Source organism: Fundulus heteroclitus, unplaced genomic scaffold (assembly GCF_011125445.2).
Source record: "Fundulus heteroclitus isolate FHET01 unplaced genomic scaffold, MU-UCD_Fhet_4.1 scaffold_42, whole genome shotgun sequence".
NCBI classification, from domain to species: Eukaryota; Metazoa; Chordata; class Actinopteri; order Cyprinodontiformes; family Fundulidae; genus Fundulus; species Fundulus heteroclitus.
In genome coordinates this window covers 780,115-789,154 of record NW_023396835.1, presented here as the reverse complement: position 1 = coordinate 789,154, position 9,040 = coordinate 780,115, and the positions used below count along the sequence as shown (strand labels likewise).

The 9,040-nt window shown below is 47.5% G+C and overlaps 3 long non-coding RNA genes across 3 annotated transcripts; all 3 read right to left on the bottom strand.

Moving 5' to 3' along the window:
- Positions 1-412: 412 nt before the first annotated feature.
- Positions 413-1,082, bottom strand: LOC118560363. Its single transcript, XR_004929284.1, has 2 exons — positions 1,029-1,082; positions 413-534 (listed from the first exon to the last, which is right to left on the bottom strand). It is a non-coding gene; the product is annotated as an uncharacterized LOC118560363 (long non-coding RNA).
- A 6,878-nt stretch (positions 1,083-7,960) lies between these two features.
- Positions 7,961-8,628, bottom strand: LOC118560362. Its single transcript, XR_004929283.1, has 2 exons — positions 8,577-8,628; positions 7,961-8,082 (listed from the first exon to the last, which is right to left on the bottom strand). It is a non-coding gene; the product is annotated as an uncharacterized LOC118560362 (long non-coding RNA).
- A 97-nt stretch (positions 8,629-8,725) lies between these two features.
- On the bottom strand, positions 8,726-9,034 carry LOC118560361. Its single transcript, XR_004929282.1, has 2 exons — positions 8,881-9,034; positions 8,726-8,803 (listed from the first exon to the last, which is right to left on the bottom strand). It is a non-coding gene; the product is annotated as an uncharacterized LOC118560361 (long non-coding RNA).
- Positions 9,035-9,040: the final 6 nt, after the last annotated feature.

Below are 9,040 nucleotides of genomic sequence, written 5' to 3'. Positions count from 1 at the left end.
ATGATTTATTTCATTATTCTCAGCTCGCACATCGCTTTTCTAACACAATGAGGGAACGCTCTCAGTTCTGAACAGTTTCTTTGTGCTGCTCTCTGTTTTTATGCCAACGGCAGTTTTTAAATAACGGAGGAGACGCAGAAAATCTTTTAGAGGCAGCTGTCTTCTACATACATTTTCTATTATTTGTTATTTTGTAACTTTAAAAAACATATATAATTAAAATTTGTATATTTTTCTGCAGGTTCTTCTGCTATTTGACTTTCTTGACTAACTTTATTTTATTATTTCAGAAAGATGGGTAATCATCTGTGGCGCACCCAAAACAGGTGACCACATTGGTCATATGTTTATTAGTAAATGAATATGATCTCTATGTACATATATATATATATATATATATTTACACTGTCGCTTTAAGGAATGGCACAAGCAGTTGCGTTCCGGTTGCTATGGGAACGGACCTCCGCTCGCTCTCAGATCCAATTTGGGAGAAAACATGGAAAGCTGCTGTGTCTAAATCTCCTTTCATTTCACCTGTCTTTCAGGTCAGTAATGGGTAAACTGTCCATCTTTACATGTCTGTTTGATAACTGATTGTAGTGTTTTTTATAATCTAACAATAAGAGTATAAATAGAAAGTTTGCCGTTGATCGAGGCAGCTAGCTGAGGTAGGCTACTGTAAACCGTTAGCCAGTAGAATAACGGTTTAACTGAAATAACGGTTTAACTGGAATAACGGTACTGCAGTCGGTTAACTGCCGTCTCTTGGTTCATTTTCAGGTAACATAGCATGTTGAGCTCCGACACTCTGCTTGTTAGAAGTGGTTTTGTATGAATTGTTATGTATGCATTGCTATTTACTATTGTATATTTGTGTATTGTGTGCTTTGTGTGTTGTGCACCACACTGGAGCTTGAGCGAGACAGTTGATGCACAGGTGTTTTGTGGTTTATTCTGAATAAATAACTGAGATCCAATTTGGGAGAAAACATGGAAAGCTGCTGTGTCTAAATCTCCTTTCATTTCACCTGTCTTTCAGGATATTTAAATTTGTTATTACAGTCCCATATTTGGGACCTGTAACAAATTTTGGGGGCTCGAGTCCGGGATTGGCGCCACCGTTGACAGCTGTTGGAGGACGCCAGTCCAGTGATCCATGAACCTGTGGACCAGACGGTGACGTGTCATCAGAGTGAAGAGGGTCTGTCCGAATCCAGGGCGTCTGACTGCTGCCAGAGCGAGGGAGTTCGAGGACCACAGACATCTGACAACCGTCCACCATGAGCCACGAGAGAAAGAAGCTGGTGTGGTCCATCAAGAAGGGACTGTTCCATCTGTCTGTTGATGAACTGTTCCAGCTTGCAACTGACATCACGCCAACACCCGACCAGGACCCAGCTAAGTTGCACCAACATGATGACGAGAGTGGTATTGAGTATTTGTGCTCATACATGGACAGTGTAGCTTTACTGGAATTGGAGGATGAGGGCATGTCGCAGTTACTTCTGCTAAAAGACCAGGTTGACAAAATGATTAACAGCCATAGTCAGAGTGTGGGTCGTGGGGGTAGTGGAGATTCTAATGTGTCTGATATGAAGGTGGTATCTGATGTGGAAGTATCACCGGTGACATCTGAGGTTGCACGCATGAACACCCAGGGTACCAGTATACACACTGCGACAACAGATTTAGCTTCTCAGACCAAAGATCTTGAAACACAGATTAGTAAATTGTTCGCTGTGTACAATGAACTCAAGCTAAAACAGAGTAGTGCTCCACCCACCACGCACATGGTAGACAATCCACCCACTGCTCGTGACAGTAGCCAGTTTCGCACCCCACATGACACACTGCAACTGCACTCAAACACCTCACACACCACCTATAGCACAGAAAGCATGATTGCCCTTAAAGACCTTCCCCTCCTACAAAGGAAAGAGTTCAAGATACATGGTGGGCAAATTGGCGATAACACTTCAGAGATCAGTTACAACAACATCACTAGGCAGATTGATGAAGGCCTCAGAGAAAATCACACTGAAGGTGAGATCACCCGCGCTGTGCTACGTGTCATAAAGCCTGGCAACTTCAAAGACATGCTTGCTAGTAAAGAGGACCTGACGGTAGGTGAACTTAAGAGCTTCCTTCAGTCACACCTAGGAGAGAAAAGCAGCACTGAGCTCTTCCAGGAACTCATGACGGCCAAGCAGCACGAGCATGAAACACCGCAGCAGTTCCTGTACAGGATGATGGGGCTGAAACAGAGAGTGATATTCACATCCAAGTGGGCGGGAGCAGACATCAAGTACGAGGCACTAACAGCACAGAATGTGTTCCTCCACACCATCTATCAGGGCTTAAGCGAAAAGCATGACTACGTCCGTCGTGAGTTAAAACTCCTCCTCTCCGACCCTGTAGTCACTGATGAGACAATCTTGAGGCAGGTCACTAAAACAACAAGTGAGGAGAGTGAGAGAAAGCGACGCTTGGGGCGCAGCACCCATCCAAGAACCGCTCATGCTCAAAGTACTGAAGCCAGCAGCAGGGACGAGAGTGCAGGGAAGTGTACCGCTGACCACAAGGACGAGCAGATTCATGAGTTGAGTGCTCAAGTACAGGCCCTGACCCAGGTAGTGAGCACCCTTCAGTCCAGTGCCTCAGCAGTGAAGCCAGCAACCTCCGAGCTTCAGCCACAGTGTAACTGTGGCTGCCCCAATAGGCAGAGTAGACCACTGAGGACAGAGAGACCCCGTGGCTGCCCCAGTTGTGTCGCTAATAGCCGTCCTGACTGCAACCACTGCTTCGCTTGTGGGGAAAACGGACACCGTGCTGTGGGATGCCTGAAGAGGACCAAACCGTCGGGAAATGCACCCCGGTCACGGCAAGGGGACTACCTGTGATCGGCTATAACGTTCAGTCCCATCAAGGTGCTGATATGCCAGGTCCAGCACAGGTTAATTACAGCCGTGCCATCCCCCCCCAGCCACTGACTGGTGCAAAGTCATCAGCAGAGCGAGTGGCCAAGCTTATCGGGGAGAAATGCACATTGAAATGCAATCTCAGTGGACATCCCGTGACTGTACTTCTTGACTCGGGCGCTCAGGTCAGCATCATCAGCCATGCATGGAAAGAAAAACACTTACCTCAACAACAACTGCACCCTCTCAGTGAGCTTATGGGTGATAGGGACCTTGACCTTACAGCTGCTAATGGTGAGCCAATACCATATGATGGATGGGTTGAACTTACCTTTAACTTGCCTGGAAATGAAGATCCAAGGCTCTCCATCCGAGTACCCTTTCTGGTCAGCCGTGTGAGCCTCACAAGACCCATCGTAGGCTTTAATGTGATCCAGGAGCTAATCCAAGGACGGGAGGGCGGAGTTGAAGTGGTCACTATCGTTGCTCAATTGCTGCAGAAGGCCATGCAGATTGAAGGGGATACAGCTGAGGCCATTGTGAACTTTGTGCAGACCCAGGAACACACCCAGGACCAAGCATTGGTGAGAGTTGGCCGGCGGGATTTTGTCATCCACCCTGGCCGAGCTGCTCACATCAGATGCAAGGTGCCTGTTGAGTTCATCTCACCAGTGGTGCTGTTTGAGGTCAGCCAGGAAGACCCAAGACTGGAACAGCTAGACCTGGGTGATGGCCTGGTTGAGGTCCACCACACCAGACGGCCTTTTGTTGAGATCCCTGTATTCAACCATACTCAGCACAGCATCTCACTCAACCACTTTACAATACTAGGCAGTATCCAGTCAATTGACAAGGTGGTAGAGACAGACCAGAGGCACAGCTTCGAGGTAAACAGTGTCAACTCACCTGAGCTTGTTCCTGTTGGGGAGTATGACAAAGACCGAGCAGAGCCTATGTCCCAGCTGTGGCACCCTCCTGTTGATATAAGCCATCTAACAGATGAACAACAAGCAACAGTGAGAAGAATGCTTTATGAGGAGTCCAGCGCCTTTGCACAGGATGACAATGACATTGGGTGTGTCCCAAGTCTCCAGATGAGCTTAACACTGAAAGATGACATCCCAGTGCAGCGATCCTATGCGGCTGTCCCCAAACCCCTCTACAAAGAAGTCAAGGAGTATATCCAGGACTTGCTGGCTAAGCAGTGGATCGTAAAATCAAAATCCCCTTATGCTGCTCCTGTTGTTTGTGTCCGCAAGAAGGATGGAACCTTGAGGCTTTGCATTGATTATCGACTGCTAAACCAAAAGACCGTTCCAGACAGACACCCCCTGCCCCGTATCCAAGATCTTATCGACACGCTGGGTGGGTACAGCTGGTTCTCAATCCTAGATCAAGGAAAAGCCTACCATCAAGGTTTCATTGCAGAGGGGTCACGGCACATGACTGCATTCATCACCCCATGGGGCTTGTATGAGTGGGTACGTATCCCTTTTGGCCTTTCCAATGCCCCAGCAGCATTCCAGAGGAGTATGGAGGAGATGCTCAGCTCCTTGCGGGACGAATGCTGCATCCCCTACTTAGATGATGTCCTCTGCTATGCCAAGACGTTTGGAGCTCATGTGGAGGCGCTGAGACATGTTTTGAAGGCCCTCCAGCTCCACGGTGTGAAGCTCAGACCAACAAACTGCGAGCTTTTCAAGAAGGAAGTTCGCTATGTGGGAAGGCTGGTGTCTGCTGAGGGAGTAAGACTTGACCCCAAGGATCTGGAAGCCATCCAGGCGTTGAGGACCAAGACCCCGACCACCGTGGGAGAAGTCCGTAAGCTGCTAGGGTTCCTCAGCTATTACCGGACATATATCCAAGACTTCTCAAGAATTGCCAAGCCAATGTATGAACTCTTGCAAGTAAAACCCCCTGCCACTGGTACACCTCCACCCAGAACAAACAAGGGAAAAGGAGCACAGCTGTCATCCAGGACTCCTGTCCAGTGGAGGGAGGAACATCAAAGGGCCTTGGACCAGCTCATCCATGTCCTCTCTAACCCACCAATACTTGCCTATCCTGACTTTAACCTCCCTTTTGTCTTACACACAGATGCGTCAGAAAAAGGACTTGGTGCTGTGCTGTACCAACGGCAGGGAGGGAAACTCAGAGTAATCGCCTATGGGTCCAGAACACTCACGCCTGCTGAGCGCAATTACCACCTTCACTCAGGCAAGCTTGAATTTCTGGCACTGAAGTGGGCAATATGTGAAAAATTCAGGGACTACCTCTTCTATGCACCCCACTTCACTGTGTACACGGATAACAACCCATTGACATACGTGATGAGCACTGCTAAGCTGAATGCTGTTGGTCACCGTTGGGTGGGTGAGCTCGCTGACTTTAGGTTCGAAGTGAGATACCGACCAGGAAAAGCAAACGTGGATGCAGACACACTGTCAAGGTTACCTGTGAACATCAACAGCTATGTCGACTCCTGCACAGAAGAGCTGTCAAGAGACACCATTCTGGCAATGTGGGAGGGCAGTAGGGCAGCAAAGCAACAAGACGTTGCTTATGTGGCTGTTCTGAACCTCTCACAACGCCCAGCATCTCAGTCACCAGAATTGCTCCCTGCCATAAGCCATGCCGAACTCATGAAATCTCAGCAAGATGATCCTGTGATCAGTCAAGTCATCAGACTCAAAGAGAACACCAACATACTGACGAGTGACATGAGAAGAGGAGTAAGTGGCCTGGCCAGGAAACCACTGCATGAGTGGGGGAGACTACAGCTGAAGGATGGTCTGCTGTACAGGGAAACCAGTCAGAGAAGTCAACTTGTCCTGCCATCTCAGTACCGATCCTTGGTCCTTAAACACCTCCATGACGACATGGGTCACATGGGTATGGAAAGAGTCCTGGACCTCGCTAGAGACCGGTTTTACTGGCCCTACATGAAACAGGATGTTGAAGCTTATGTGACAAGGAAGTGTCCCTGTATCAAGCAGAAGAAACCGGTCTCCCACATCAGAGCACCAATGGGGAGCATTACCACCAGCTCACCCCTAGAACTTGTGTCCATTGATTACCTGCATCTAGAACCTAGCAAGGGAGGCTTTGAGTATATCCTGGTTGTTGTAGACCACTTTACCAGATTTGCCCAAGCCTATGCCACCAGAAACAAGTCCGGGAAGGCAGCTGCAGAGAAACTTTTCGATGATTTCATTCCACGGTTCGGCTACCCATGGAAACTACATCATGACCAAGGGAGGGAATTTGAGAATGACCTTTTCAAGACCCTGCAACAGTTGAGTGGAGTGGGTCACTCAAGGACCACTCCCTACCACCCCCAAGGAAATCCTGCAGAAAGATTTAACCGCACACTGCTTCAGATGCTCAGGACCCTGGAGGAGAAGGAAAAGGAAAGATGGAGAGAACACCTACCCCAAATCCTCCACGCTTATAACTGTACCCGGCACGAGGCAACTGGATTTTCACCCTTTTACCTGATGTATGGCCGTCACCCACGTCTGCCTGTGGATATGATCTTTGGCTTGCTGTCTGAGGAAGAAGCAACTTCTCCAAGAGGCTATGCAGAGAAATGGGCCTCTCGGATGCAGGAAGCATACAGACTCGCCTCAGAGAACAGTCAACAATCCAGCTCTCGGGGAAAGAGATACTACGACCAACATTTGAAGGGTGTTGTCCTTGAGCAGGGTGACCGCGTCTTGGTGCGGAACATGAGGGAAAGAGGGGGCCCTGGAAAGCTAAAGCCGTACTGGGAAGACACAGTTCATGTTGTGAGGGAGAGGATCGCAGATGGGCCGGTGTATAAAGTGTCTCCAGAAACAGGTGGAGGTCGAGTACGAACTTTACACCGCAACCTGCTTCACTTGGTCAACGACTTACCTGTGGATTTACCCCAGTCATCACAGAGATCACCTGTCAGAGAAGGAGGCTCACCGAGACACCTACCTGTTCTATCAACAGACCAGCCACGACAGAGAGCAAGAAACAGCTCTTCACGCCACACAGAGAGACAGAGTGAGTGGCGCCCGAGTAGTGACTCCTCCGACAATGAGGATGAGCCTCGATACTGGTTGAGGATACCATCAAGAATGGAGTCTGAGAACAACCAAACCCAGCCTCTCCAGGAAGAATTCCAGAGGACCTACAGTCCAGTAATCTCCCCTCAGAGACTCAATGTACCTGAGCAAATCCTGCCTGAAAGGGAAGACCAGTGGACTGACAGTGTACTTCCAAGGAGAGAGAGCATGCCTGTAGTAGAAAGCAGACAAAGTGAACATAGAGCACTCCAAGAGGAATACCTACCCGTCAATCCAATGCCTGCAGTAGATGGACAGGAAGATGCCATGCAGGAGAGGCCAGTAACCCCTGAAGCAGTCAGTGAACAGTCCAACAATGAACAGTCCAGCCCACTACAGATGCGGAGGTCAACACGTGAAAGGAGGCCTGCCCAGATGCTCACGTACAGCTCCTTAGGACAGCCCTCTTCCCAACCCCCAGCCAGTTGCAATACAGTAGGGGCCTATGGGATGCCGTCAATGCCACCATGGGGAGTGCATACATACCCCAGTTACTTCCAGACACCACTTCCATACCCTATTCCCATTCATAGTATACCTTATATGTGTCTGGTGTACTGATTGGCCCGCATACATACACTCACACACATGCACACACACACCTACATACTTACCTGGGACTGGCCTGCAGGGTTGAGCAACAGACAGATACACATACATACACGCACGCGCACACACACATGCTCAAACACACACATACTTACCTTTAGTCACACAGAGATTCTCACTAGTGATTCTTAGGTTTAGTTGCTGATAGTAGCAAGTGTCAGGAGCCACTTTTGAAGTTGGGGAGCGTGTGGCGCACCCAAAACAGGTGACCACATTGGTCATATGTTTATTAGTAAATGAATATGATCTCTATGTACATATATATATATATATATATATATATATATATATATATATATATATATATATATATATATATATATATATTTACACTGTCGCTTTAAGGAATGGCACAAGCAGTTGCGTTCCGGTTGCTATGGGAACGGACCTCCGCTCGCTCTCAGATCCAATTTGGGAGAAAACATGGAAAGCTGCTGTGTCTAAATCTCCTTTCATTTCACCTGTCTTTCAGGTCAGTAATGGGTAAACTGTCCATCTTTACATGTCTGTTTGATAACTGATTGTAGTGTTGTTTATAATCTAACAATAAGAGTATAAATAGAAAGTTTGCCGTTGATCGAGGCAGCTAGCTGAGGTAGGCTACTGTAAACCGTTAGCCAGTAGAATAACGGTTTAACTGAAATAACGGTTTAACTGGAATAACGGTACTGCAGTCGGTTAACTGCCGTCTCTTGGTTCATTTTCAGGTAACATAGCATGTTGAGCTCCGACACTCTGCTTGTTAGAAGTGGTTTTGTATGAATTGTTATGTATGCATTGCTATTTACTATTGTATATTTGTGTATTGTGTGCTTTGTGTGTTGTGCACCACACTGGAGCTTGAGCGAGACAGTTGATGCACAGGTGTTTTGTGGTTTATTCTGAATAAATAACTGAGATCCAATTTGGGAGAAAACATGGAAAGCTGCTGTGTCTAAATCTCCTTTCATTTCACCTGTCTTTCAGGATATTTAAATTTGTTATTACAGTCCCATATTTGGGACCTGTAACACATCCATCGACCCAGCCATCTTCTTGACCAGCTAATGTCATGTTCCTTATAGAATGAAAGTTTCACTCAGGTAATAATCACGGAAACCAAAGGAAAGTTTAAAAGGTTTATTGGTGAATCTGCAAAGTTTGATGATTCTTCTTGCTATGGATCAAGAACCCAGGACGGCACTAAGGGGAAAGGTAATGAGTTACTATCTGAAAGTGAAATGTTTGAAGGTTGAGAATGTGTGGAGATGGTTTCTTACTGGTGCAGACAAGACGACTTTATCCACACTGGTTGAGTTAGGCAGGAGATTGGTGGAGATGACAAGTGTCTTTGGTCTTTCCTGTCAAGGTGTGAGTTGTGGCTCTGTGAAATGTTGGAGGGTTCACCAGGAGGTGAGGGAACGATGATTTAAAGAAGAG